Source organism: Sceloporus occidentalis, unplaced genomic scaffold (assembly GCF_023333645.1).
Source record: "Sceloporus occidentalis isolate IW3139 unplaced genomic scaffold, rSceOcc1.0.p SCAF_1, whole genome shotgun sequence".
In the NCBI taxonomy this organism is placed as follows: Eukaryota; Metazoa; Chordata; class Lepidosauria; order Squamata; family Phrynosomatidae; genus Sceloporus; species Sceloporus occidentalis.
In genome coordinates, this window is record NW_028316981.1 from 261593904 (window position 1) to 261607091 (window position 13188).

General features: G+C 37.9%; 1 protein-coding gene across 5 annotated transcripts in view; it reads right to left on the minus strand.

The window, feature by feature from the left end:
• PAM (peptidylglycine alpha-amidating monooxygenase) overlaps positions 1-13188 on the minus strand; it is a 198667-nt gene that overhangs the window by 155985 nt on the left and 29494 nt on the right. The window lies entirely within an intron of this gene.

Here is a 13188-nt window from a genome sequence, read left to right on the forward strand (position 1 = left end):
TGCCCTTTAATTGATTTTCATATTGCTATGTACCAATCGTGATGCTGGTTAATTATTATTGTAATATACTCTGTATTTTATACGCTTGAATCCTGTTGGTAGTTCCGATTAAAGAAGACCCATGGAATTAACTGCTGAATGGTGAGTCAACATACAGATATATCTCATGGATTCAATGCGTCTACTGTAGTTCAGACTACCAGTATGATTCTGGTTATATATTCTATATCTTGATCTTCACCCACTATATTCCCCATAGCCAGAAAAAAAGTTTACATTTTATTCAGAAACAAGAGTGGATTGTTATATGAAGAATGGGTTCTGATTATACTACTAAATGAAGTTTATCAGAATTTATTATGTGAAACTTCTCTAATCACTAAGGCTGAATGATGTACATGTAGCTTGTCTCAGTGTGTGCGCATGCATGCACGCACACACACATACCTGTTGTCCTTCTCAAATTCCAAGCCAGTACGCACTTGTACAAATTTAACTCTTCCTTCCCCACTGCAGTAATCTTTGAAAACAATGTTTATCCTTCTTTACAATGTTCTTTGCTGTAGTAATCTTTGGAAATAGTGTTCACCCTTACAACAGGTCAGTTATAACTTTTTTTTCATTTTTTTATAATTCTTTACCACCCTCAGCCAAACTGTGAATAAATAAATCATGTCATATCACTTTATGACCCAAGTATGATAGCCTCATTTTAGTCATTATGGCTTCTAGGGAGAATTCAGGCTTGATTTGCTTTAGAATCCCTTTATTTATCATGTTAGCAGTCCACAATATCAGTAGAACTCTCCTCCAGCACCACATTTCAAATGAATTTAGGATCTGATGAAGTAACTCTTCTACCAGTTCTACTCTCTGTGAAGTCGAAGGCTTTCATGGCTGAAATCCATATTTTTTGTGGGCTTTTCGGGCTATGTGGCCATGTTCTAGAAACTCTTCTCGAACATGGCCACATAGCCTGAAAAACCCACAAAAAACTAGTTCTACTCTCTCTTTCTCTCTCTCTTACACACACACACACACACCTATCTTCTTAGAGCATGGTGAGAGTAGACTGATATTTCAATACTGTTAAAAGACTCAAAAAAACTCCCTATAACTAAGAAGACTATCCAAGTGGCAATTTTTAAATTCCATCTGTTGAAATGTCCAACTCAGCAAGGTGATACCAGTGGCTGCCTCCATGATTTCAAAGATTTAAAGCCAGTTGGCTGTTTCTCAATAAAGAAATGAAAAACAGACTAAGCCAGAAACTATACCTTAATATGTTAGTGTGCCTGTGATAGCAGTATGTCACATTATTATGCAGAACAAAAACCTAACACAATCAAATTAGTACAGAACTTTGTATCCACTAGATTGAGTCTTGTTTTCATTTGTGTTCTGTCGAGTAACACCACAGACATTCTATCACATGCACTTCTTGATATTTTAGCTTCTTTTTCTGTTTCCACCGCCATCGCAGCTTTCTTTACTTGGGGTACCTGCTTAGATTATCACTTCGACATCTCATAATGTGGACTGTGTACCATAAACATTTAAAATGCTAAATACATTTTTCTTTTTTTTTTAATATTTAAGGATGCTCTTCTTTTTCTTGCTCCCAACGCACACACACCAATGTATAGTGCTATGGAATTTGATGCCATCCTTTAAATTGCTGACCTTTCTTTAAGAGGAAAACCTTGACATCTCTATTTTTGTCTTACGTCAAGAATGCTTGGGCAAGCTCAGATGGGAGTTTAAAATTAACTCATGTGATAATCACAGTGATTCTTCCAAGATCACCTCCAGCAAGTGGAATGAAGGCAGATGGTACCTATGTATTCAGCTAGAGTAACAGTGACCACAGTGTATCCACCAATCAAGTACTTGGTGGAGGGACACACTCCATCTGTGTTTTAATTACTTTAACAAATCCTTTCACTTTAACTGCAATCGCTTGACATTCTCATAAAAAGTGTTGGAGATTTTCCCATCACTTATAGAGCACATGCTGTCAAGTTGATGCTGTGGTATTATAAGAATTAATACACACACACACACACACAAACACACACACCTCCAGACTAGTACACAAATACAAGCAAACCCTTTTAATATAACAGGTGAAAGAGCTACTAAAGGCAGAGATAATTTAAGAAGATTCAGAGCTGTTCTGCAAGCAGTCCTGCAACTGACTTCACCATTTATTAAATATTACACTTGAGTTAAAAAGGGATTTTGCATATAATAAGCTGGCTAAGATTATACTGGATTCATTTCCACATATTAGGGATATCCAGTATGAAGAAAAGCAGTTCTACAGCTTTAGAACATACTGAGTAAATTAGACAAATATTGACAAAGGTCAGAAAACCCATAGAACTCTAAATAGGAAAAACTATTTGTTAAGTGTATATGCCAAAAGTAATAAAGCCTTCTGTTTTCCCAGCCTGAGAAACGAAAGAGCAACATAATGCATATTTTGAAGAAATAGCATAATATTTACCTGAGGAAGTTTTCAAAATAAGAAATAATGAAAAACTGATTTATTGCAAACAAAAGGTTAATACAGATTTAGAGCTGACAGCAAATTCTTCAGCTGCAGCATGAGCCTAGTTTTGCCATTAAAACATGGGTGAGAATCATGCAGCCCTCCAGATTTATTGCATACCTCCACATGTCTCCAAGGCATACTGTGCCCCATCATGATACCAAACATTCCTCTAACCATAAACAAACCTGTGCTCAACCATCACAATTCTGAAAGCTTATGCACTGCAGAATACACAAGTTGCCACATGGTAATCCATGATCACAATTACATTGGTGACATATGCAGGTGTAATGGCAAATTACACCTGCACATGTCCTATTTGGTTGTTGTGGACACAGGTATCCAGCACCTTCTTCTGCAACAGCCTGCCTGCACTCCCTACCTTTGTACTGCCTTGGAGCTCTCCCCCCATGGCTATTTTGTGTCCACAAGAGCTAGGCAGTGTCTAGCTGTGTTCCTGTAGGAGGATGAAAAATCAGTCATCCTCTCTGAATTCACAGAATCATAGAGTTGGAAGAGACTACAAGGGCCATCCAGTCCAACCCCATGCCATGCAGGAACTCACAATCAAAGCACCCCTGACAGATGGTCATCCAGCCTAAGTTTACAAACCTCCAGAGAAGGAGAGTCAACCACAAGCTGAGGCATCATATTCCACTGTCAAACAGCTGTTGCTGTCAGGAAGGGCCTCCTAATGTTGAGGTGGAATCCTTTTTCCTGTAGCTTGAATCCACTGCTCCGGGTCCTATTCTCTGGAGCAACAACAACAACAACAACAACAACAAAAACAAGCTTGCTCCATCCTCAATATGACATCTCTTCAAATATTTAAACAAGGCCATCATATCACCTCTTAACCTTCTCTTCTCCAGGCTAAACATACCTCCCTAAGTCTCTCCCCATAGCGCATGGTTTCCAGACCCTTCACCATTTTGGTTGTCCCTCTCTGAACACACTTCAGCTTCTCAACATCCTTTTTGAATTGCAGTGCCCAGAAGTGGACACAGTATTCCAGGTGCCACTCTATTCTGACCAAAGCAGAATAGAGTGGCACTATTACTTCCCTTGATCTAGACACTATACTTCTATTGATGCAGCCTAGAACAGCAATCCCCAGTGGTTTTCCAGAGTCCAGGATGAAGATCCAATCTTGAGACATGCAGCTCAAGTAACCAGCTGAATGCTTCCTGCCCATCTCTTCCAGTTCTCCTTTGCCACTAAACAGCTTTATGGAGGAGGCATCCAGGCATGCTTAGAGATACAAATAGGAGTGTATCTAAGCCTGGTAGAGATCTATCTTCCACCAGGCCCATTCATGTTCTTTGTCTATATGGTGTTTTTTTCCTTACACACAGTCTAGCATATAATACACAGGTCCTTAGGGTGCAAAAACAGTTCCCAGCCTTGCCACTTTTATTTTAAACACTTGTACCAAGAATTCTTGGAACTTGACATTTAACGCAGAAGAACAGTTTTCAAGAAAATTAACATGATTCATATTGCAAAGGGCCTTGGGATGTATTCATAATACAGTGTTCTGATACCTTTAACAAACAAACAACTGAAAGATAATTCTGACTCAGCAGAGTATTTTGTGTGCATCTTTCCTTTAAATTTATGCAGGCTTGCTGACATTTCTGTGACATTTAATGCTTAAAGTCTTACAGGATAAGAATTAGTTCCTTAGGTCTTGTAAAGATAATCTAAGAAATATATTTTTCCACAGAGTTATAGAATGAGTAGGTGGGTGAGTAAAAGACCTCAATTGATTTTAAAGACGAAACATCCTCCTCCTAGTAATAAATCTATTAGAAATAAGACAGATGTTGTGAAGAGGGTTTTTTAATGAGCCAGTAGAAGATTTAATCTATGTCAGCTCTAACAAGCTCCAGAATGAGAAGCAGCCATAACCTATTTGTATGCTTTGTTTTGAAGAATGAACAGTGAAGCTTACATTAAAACAATGTGTGCGAACAGAACAGAACAAAACAATAAAATATGAACCATGAGGCTGGAACTTTCCTTTGAAATTTAATCAGTTTATGGTTATAACTTCAGTTAGCAGTAAGTGAAAAAAATATTTTTTAAAAAGATCTCCTTACTGGACTATATTTTTATGTAGACTATACATACTGTCTTGTTTCAGGTTTACACATTTTGTTACCCAAGCCAAATGATTATACTGCCTAGGAAACACAGCACCTGTAGTAACAGCTAAAAGGAAACAACCAGTTTGGGAAAGGCTGTTCTGTTTCACTGTAAGGAAGTTAAAGTATTGAAATTAGAATCCCATCACTTCTTAAAGCACTGAGCAACCAGTTAAGAGCTGTGAAGATAAATTGTTGGGGGCATCTGCTCGGGTTAGACAGAAGCCCACTGTGGGCAGACCACAGAAGCAAAAGTGTTGGGATTCCTTGTTTCTACGCTTCCTGCCACCATCTTCCCTCCTCTATTTTGCTCAGAGGGCTGCCTGGAGAAGAACAAACTGCTCCAGACATAGAGCTTTGCCTGTTAATAGACCAAGTCTGAAATTCCGTTCAATCCAGATGCCATTTATAGTGAATTAGAATCAAGCTGGTCATATGGTAACATTTCTATGTAGAGCCCAAACAGATGCAAGGTAGAAAACGAGTGACTCTGTCACTATGCTAATTCTCTGGAGCACCAATAAGAAAACTGGTGACCTCCAGATGTTTTGGTCGAGAACTCTCACCAGACCCAGCCAGCATAGCCAATGGTCAGGAATTATGGGATATGTAGATCAAAATATTTGAACCATATAGGTGCTCTAGAAATACCTTTTTAGGCCCATTCAGGCATGACAGTGGTGGAAAGACCCCTTAATTTTGTCTGTTCCCTATTTCTTTAACAGCAGAAAGAGCAGCAGCAATGCCCCTCCCAAAAAAAGTGGATGAACCTCTGCAGCAAGGAGTCTTTTTTACTTTTCCAGTCAAATAGATTCTTCACATGGTTCTAAATCCAGAAAAGTCAAGGTTCTAAAATGAAACAAGGAGTCCTCTTGTTCAGACTCTGTCTGGCAGCATCCAGCCCCAGCTACAGAGGGACATGGGCTGCAAGAAGGGCAACAGGACACATAGAAAGGGAAGAGGCCAACCTGGTTATCCTTGTTCTCCCCCAACACAGAAATAATCACACAGAGAGGAATTTAATCAATTTTAAATTAAATAAATTTAATTTTGCTTGATAAACTCTAGTTAAATTTCACCTCAAAGAAAAAAGAGGGAGATTCTTATCTCACCATTGTTTTACCTCCATTTTTAATTACTGTTACTTAGTTTCACAATAAAGATCAGATTTCATTTAGTTCACAGTGGGTGGGTGTAATATGACTGGAGAGACATATTGCCGAACATAGTATATACTAAGATCAGAACAATCTTACATATTATGTCTTCCTCACTTTCAGAAGATTTCATGGTGTAATCCTGATTTTATGGTTCCATCAAGGTTTGCTTTTTGTAATTTATATAATTTTGGAATATTTTCAAGCCATGGATAGTTGAATCTATGGATAAAACAACCTGTGAATATGGAGGGCCAACTGTGCTCACAAAAAACATATAAAGAGCTGACTGGGAACAGGGGTGGCCAACTGGTAGCATCCCAAAGGAATGTTATTTGTCTGACTAGTTTGATTGACTTTTAAGAGGATATACATCCAGAGGTCCACTTTTTGTTTATTTGCATATATAACCATTAGTGGAAGAGAACATACCTATTAAAAATGTAATATGAATAGAAAGATAATTTACAGCAAATGACTGAAGTAGCAAGTTACAGTGGCCTTGAAAGTATTTCCTGAAGATAGAGTACTATAATAGGTTTGTGTATATAAAGCATAATGATTAAATTTTTAATCAGAAATGGAGTGGCAACCATCGTCCCCCCAAAAATGCTCTTATGCAGGAGACATGCAAAGACTGATTTATTGCCACTTCTGATGAGGAATTACAGGATACTCAAAATGTTAAGCCATTTTCTTGTTTGTTGTGGTTGTGTACCTTCAAGTCATTTCTAATTTATGACATTTCTAAGGTGAACCTATCATGGTGTTTTCTTGGCAGAGTCTGTATCTGCCCATCTGAGGCTGAGAGAGTGTAACTTGCCCAAGGCCACCAATGGCTTTTCCATGGCTGAGCCCTGATCTTCAGAGTCATAGCCTAATGCTCAAACTGCTAGTCCATGGTAGTCATCTTTAAAAATATACATTTTCCATATTCCTGTTTGTCTTAAGTTGGTGAATACAGAAGAAGAATTTGTCAACCACTTAAGTACTTCATGTCACAACTTGTTAAATTTACACTGTGACATTTTTCTCTAGATTTCTATTCAGGTGCATCAGTGTAGTACAATTTCTCTCAGTATATCTTGAGATTTGGTTGGCTTATATATGCAGCTTTAACAAGATTGGTAAATCATGAATAAATGTTAAAATTTGTATTTTATTTATCAGCTCCCTGAGACTTGTATGAGGAAGGTAGCTCCAGATTGAATATAGCATACCAAAACAAGGAAACTTTCAAATCTTCAGAAGTTGTCAGCATGAAGTTATCACGGACAGTACTGTGACAATGAAAGCAACACAAACATAATATAAGAAATAGGCAGACCAAAGTCCAGTATATTTCACTGTTTGTGATCCAGTATGATTCTCTACAGACAATTACATAAACCCTCCAACCAGCTTATAGCTGGGAGATAGAAATAATTTTTAAAGCAACATTTAAATAATGATTATTTTTCAAAAAGTAAGGTCCAGAACACACTGCAGAAATAATCCATTTTGAGACTGCTTTAACTGCCCTGGCTCAGTGCTAGGGAATCGTGAGAGCTGCATTTTTTTGTGGCACCAGAACTCTCTTAACAGAGTAGACTAAATGTCTCACAAATTACAGTTGCCAGGATTCTTTAGCATTGAACCAGGGCAGTTAAACTGGCCTCAAACTGGATTATTTCTGCAGTGTGTTTTGGACCTAAGTGGCCCAAATGCTATTACCATTATTCAGTTTTGTAGCTGTTATTATAAATTGAAAAGACATAGAGTGCAAACTGCTCAAGTATACTTCTCTTCTGGAGTGAGATGTGGTTTTCCAGCTGACTCTCACCTCTAAGGAGGGGGCTGCCAGGAGGATGAGGGGGGTGGGAGCACAATAGCATAGGGGGGTATTAGGAGGGTTTTTGTGCATTTAAATTTTGTGGATTTATATTATTGTTTTTAGCTTTTATTTTGTAATGTCATCTACATTTTTCTTGAATATCCTACATTTTGTGGTTTCTTTCCCTCCGTTCTGGTTATGACATCTGGTCACCCTGCTCAAGGCTCCTCCACCGCTTGGCCTTCTCCCAAGAAAGAGCAGGGTGGGGGCAGCAGAGGATGGAATTAATAGTATTAATATTAATTATTAATAATTAGCCACTAACAATTATTAATTATTAATAATTAGTGGTTGATAATCATTATAATTAATTAATTAATCAGATATTAATGCCGTATTATATAAATACTGTAAATAAATAAATAATAATAACTAATATTTACATTGATTCATAACAGCAGCAAAATTACAGATATGCAGTAGCAACGAAAATTTTATGGTTGGGGGTCACCACAACATGAGGAACTGTATTAAAGGGTCCTGGCATTAGAAAGGTTCGGAACCACTGACTTAGGGCAAGCCAGTTTCTCATATTTCTTCCCAGAAAGGTACAGTAACTGGACATTAGCCCAAAATAATGTAGCAAGAATGAACACGACACTAGACACATTACACTGCCTTAAAAGCACCAACAGCATATATACCAAGAATGTGCCTTACCAGCAAAATATTAAATGTGATTCTTGCAAGTCATCTAGTACATAACAGAAATCAAACTATAATACAAATATCGATCAGTAGATAAGATATTTTTTTAGTCCTTGTAGCACATGAACAGATTTTTAAGCATGAAAAATAACCTTGAGAGTATATAACATTTTGCAACATTTCCTACATGTTTATGCAGGTTCACAATTGTTACATAAAACATCATATTCATGTAGCACTAAACCAGAGCTTGGACATGCTATTTAAAAAAAAAAAAGCTCCCCAAATTCCCCAGCCAGAATGGCCCATAGATACAGCTAAATTTGGGCAGTTGTAGTCCAAAAAAGTAACTTTTCCAAGCTTTGCATTTTCTCTCATGTTCATGTTTATTTGGTCACCTTTGCCCATAAATGGGATGCAAAGGAACAAACAGAAGAATGATTGCCTGCTATACCATTCTGTTAAAACTCTGTAATATATAGCAAAAAAAATATCTGTAATAGATAAAATTGTAGACAGATTTTAATGGTGTACAGGGCAAAAGATCAGTACAAAGCTGTTTTCTTGTGTGGCTTTTTCCTTGGCTGAGCATTACTCAGTACCATTATTATTCTAATTCCTTACTGCAAATATTTTAATTATTTTCCTATTTAAATTATTTTCTTGATATTTGCTAGGGGGGATTGAGGGTTCGGACTGTATATTTGTAATCTTTGTAAGCCGCCCCGATTGCATTTTGTAGGGAGGCAGGATATAAATAAATTTTATTTTTATTATTATTATTAGTAGTAGTAATATTGAGCATTTTTTAAAATAGTAATGCTGAATAAAAATGCAACTAACTAACTAACTAACTAACTAACTTCTTTCTGGATTAATTAAATCATCACTTCATGCACTTGGACAAAGTGGTAACCTATTGTTTTATCCAACCAGGATGTAATGTACCATGCTACACAAGGAGACAATAAGGGAAAGGACACTGTAAGCACATGATTCAGAGATTGTTGAAGTGCAGATTTTTTTGTGTAACCCTCCCCCCCCCCCCCCAAAAAAAAAAGTTGTCAATGGCAATATGGAGCAATTAATGCAGGGGTGGGAACAATTTACTCCCCTCTCCAGATGATGTTGAATTGCAGTACCCAGCCTTCCTCATTTCCCGCTATGCTGTCAGGCTGCCAAAGCAATTGAAACAATCTCATTTAGTGTATAAATGAAGATAATACATTTGATGTTAATCAAGTTAGTATTGAGTTGTATAAGGAGAAGATTTACATGTGTAAACCAAGCAATAGAAAACTCCCACATTCAATATTTAAGGTCTCTCCTAACTTCAAAAGAGTGTGACTTATCCAAGGCCAACCAGTGGTTTTCCAATGGCAAGCAAGGCTTCATACCTGGTCTCTAGAAACATAGCTGAATACTCAAAGCCTACATTAGGTTCAGCAAAAGTGTTTTGGATATACTGGACACAACTATGCTCTTTAAAAAAAACCAAAAACAAATCTTATGTACTTCAGTTAAATGTTGGTGTTGAATACAGAGAGTGATTTCTTGTGGCATATGATGCAGGTGTCCTCAGTGATTACTCCTTTCTGGTTGGAAGTATTACATCATATTAATATTGTATTAGAAAATGTTTGAAATGTGTGTAGACATGCATGTTCTTTTAAATTATATCTCAGTGATGTGGAATTTACTTGATGATTGAGATAACTGGGTCCTGTGGTCTTTGTACTGTTGCTAAAAGATACATCAGCGTGAGAAAGACATTCACTGTTCATCATTCCATAGTTAGAAGGGCTTACTGCTTTCATTACACATATTTTACAGACATCAGCTGTGAACATATGCATTTTTTGATGTATGACCAACTTATATTAATGTATATACCAAGCTCACATTCATGTCCTATGGAGTATCCCTTTATTTATTTTTCTTCTTTATTGTCTCTGATTTCCTATATTTTTTTAAAAAAATCCAATAATAATATTTTAAATGTGATAAACTATTGAAGAAAAGGAGACCACATCCCCAAGATCCAGGAACTCAAAGGAAAGTTTAAACCAAGGACAAGAATGTTCTATGATCAGAAGAGGAGCTGCTCCAGAGACTAGGACCTGGAGCAATGGATGCAAGCTATAGGAAAAGAGATTCCACCTCAACATTAGGATGAAGTTCCTGACAGTAACAGTGGGACACACTCCCTCAGAGTATAGTGGAGTCACCTTCCTTAGAGGTCTTAGCAGAGGCTGGATGGCCATCCGTTGGGGGTGCTTTGATTGAGATTTCCTGCATGGCAGGGGGTTGGACTGGATGGCCCTTGTGGTCTCTTCCAACTCTATGATTCTATGATTCTACCAGACCAAGAAAAATAAAAAGATGATGGAAGCAATACACAGAAGAGCTTTATAAAAGAGAGGAAACATGAATGACTCATGAAATGAAGAACCATACAAAGATAAACCCACAATCCTGGAGAGCAAGGTAGAAGCCACTATAAGAGATATTGGGAAGAAGAAGTCACTGATATATTTTTCCAATAGAATTGCTACAGTTCACACAGACAAAATCAACTCTAGTGATAATTAAAATATGCCAACCAATATGGAAAACAAAAAGGTGGCCAACAGACTGGAAATAATCAATATTCATCCCAACCCACAAAAAAGGAGACACAAAAGACTGCAGCAACTACAAGACCATAGCAGTAATTTCCCATGCAAGTAAAATCATGCTCAAAATTCTGCAACACAGATTCTAATCATATATGGAGAGAGTAATCTCAGAGGTGCAAAGCAGGGTACAGAAAAGGAAGAAGTGCCAGGGACCTTACTGCAAACCTACAACGGTTAATAGAATGAACCAAGGAATTCCAAAAGAAAATCAGCGTGTCCTTTAAAGACTGTAGCAAAGTCTTTGATTGCACAGATCATGAAAAGCGACGGAATATTCTTAAAGACATGGGAGTGCCATTACACTTGATAGTTCTGATGAGAAATATGCACTTAGAACAAGAGGCTAAGGTCAGAACAGAATATGGAAAACAGAATGGTTCCCAATTGGCAAAGGGGTAAACCAAGATGGCTGCACTCTATCACCCTACCTGTTCAACTTGTGTGCAGAAAGTATTATATAAAGAGCAGGCTTGAATTCAGAAGGAGGAGTGAAGATAGGAGAAAGGAACATCAACAACATAAGATATGTGGATGACACCATAATACTAGAGGAAAACTTCATAGACTTGGAATTACTAATCAAAATAGTCAAAGCATTCCCGTATCGTGGAGCAAACGATCAAAACAGAGACTGCAGTCAAAAATCAAAAGAAGATTAGGATTAGGGAAGACAGCTATGAAAGAACTGGACAAGATCCTAAGTGTGAAGCTGTAACCTTGAACATTAAAGTTAAAATTGTCCAAGCCATTGTATTCCCCATCACCATGTAGAGCTGGACACTGAAGAAAGTCAACAGAAAGAAAATAAAATCTGAGATGTAGTGCTAGAAAAGAGTGCTGAGGATACCGTGGATGGCCAAAAAGACAAACAAACAAATCTGAACTCTCATTGGAAGCAAAGATGATGAAACTGGGGCTGTCACACTTTGGCCACGTCACAAGAAGGCACAACTCTTTCAACTCCATGATTCTATTATTCTGACTCATTAACAAAGACGCTCAGAAAGGTAAAGGGAAGCAGAAAGAGTGGGAAGACTGCATGTTAGATGGAGAGACTCAACAGAGAGGCCACAATCCTAAGCCTGCGGGACCTAAACAGAGCAGCTGAAGACAGGGAGACTTGGAGATGTCTCACTCACAGGGTCACTATGAACCAACACCACCTGGAAGGCAGTTAACAAGAACAACAAACCACTGCTTATTGTAATATCCACATTATCACCACTGCATCCACAACAGCAGACAGTTTACTATAAAAAGCATGTAGCCTCCTCCAACCAGGCACCCTCTAGTTGTTCAGGGCTTCAGCTCCTTCACCCCTAGCCAGCATGGTCAGTCATCAAAAATCCCGGGAGCTGGAATCCAAAACATTCGCTTCTGGGCACAATACAAAATGGCTTGGGCCCAGGGTACTTGGAGGACCGCCTCTCCCCATATAATCCGCCCCGCACACTCAGGTCATCTGGGAAGAGTTTATTGAGGATCCATTCTACAAGATATAGGTCAACCTCTCAAAGGGCATTTTCCATCTCAGCCCCTGGGATCTGGAACACCCTTCCCGAGGAGCTCCGCACCGCCACCTCCCTGGATCTCTTTAAAAAGAGACTGAAGACCTTTTTGTTTCATCAAGCCTTCCCTGATGTTCCATGATATGTGTGCCCCCCCCCCCCCCATATGATTAACATCTTCGAGTATATTGCTGGCTTGGTTTAATGTTGATTTTATGTATACTGGCACTGTTTTGTAAGTTTTAATTATCTATTGCAATTTTAATCTTGTATTGTATCATTTTTGCAATTGTTGTACACCGCTGTGATCGAATGGAATAGCGGTATATAAATAATTTATTATTATTATTATTATTATTATCATCATCATCATCATCATCATCTCCGGGGCATCAGGCTGGGGAATCCAACTGTAGCCCAACTGATATCTTCTGGTTACTAAAGGGAAACTGTCATTAATCATTATTTTAGAATAAATTGCTTTAAAAACAGCTGCTCACTAAATGAAAAGTATTTCAGCTCTTGTCAATGCTTATGACATATGACAACAACTTATCAAACTGGAAAATAAGTTCACAAAAATTACAAAGCAATGAAATTGCAGAAATTTCACTCACTAC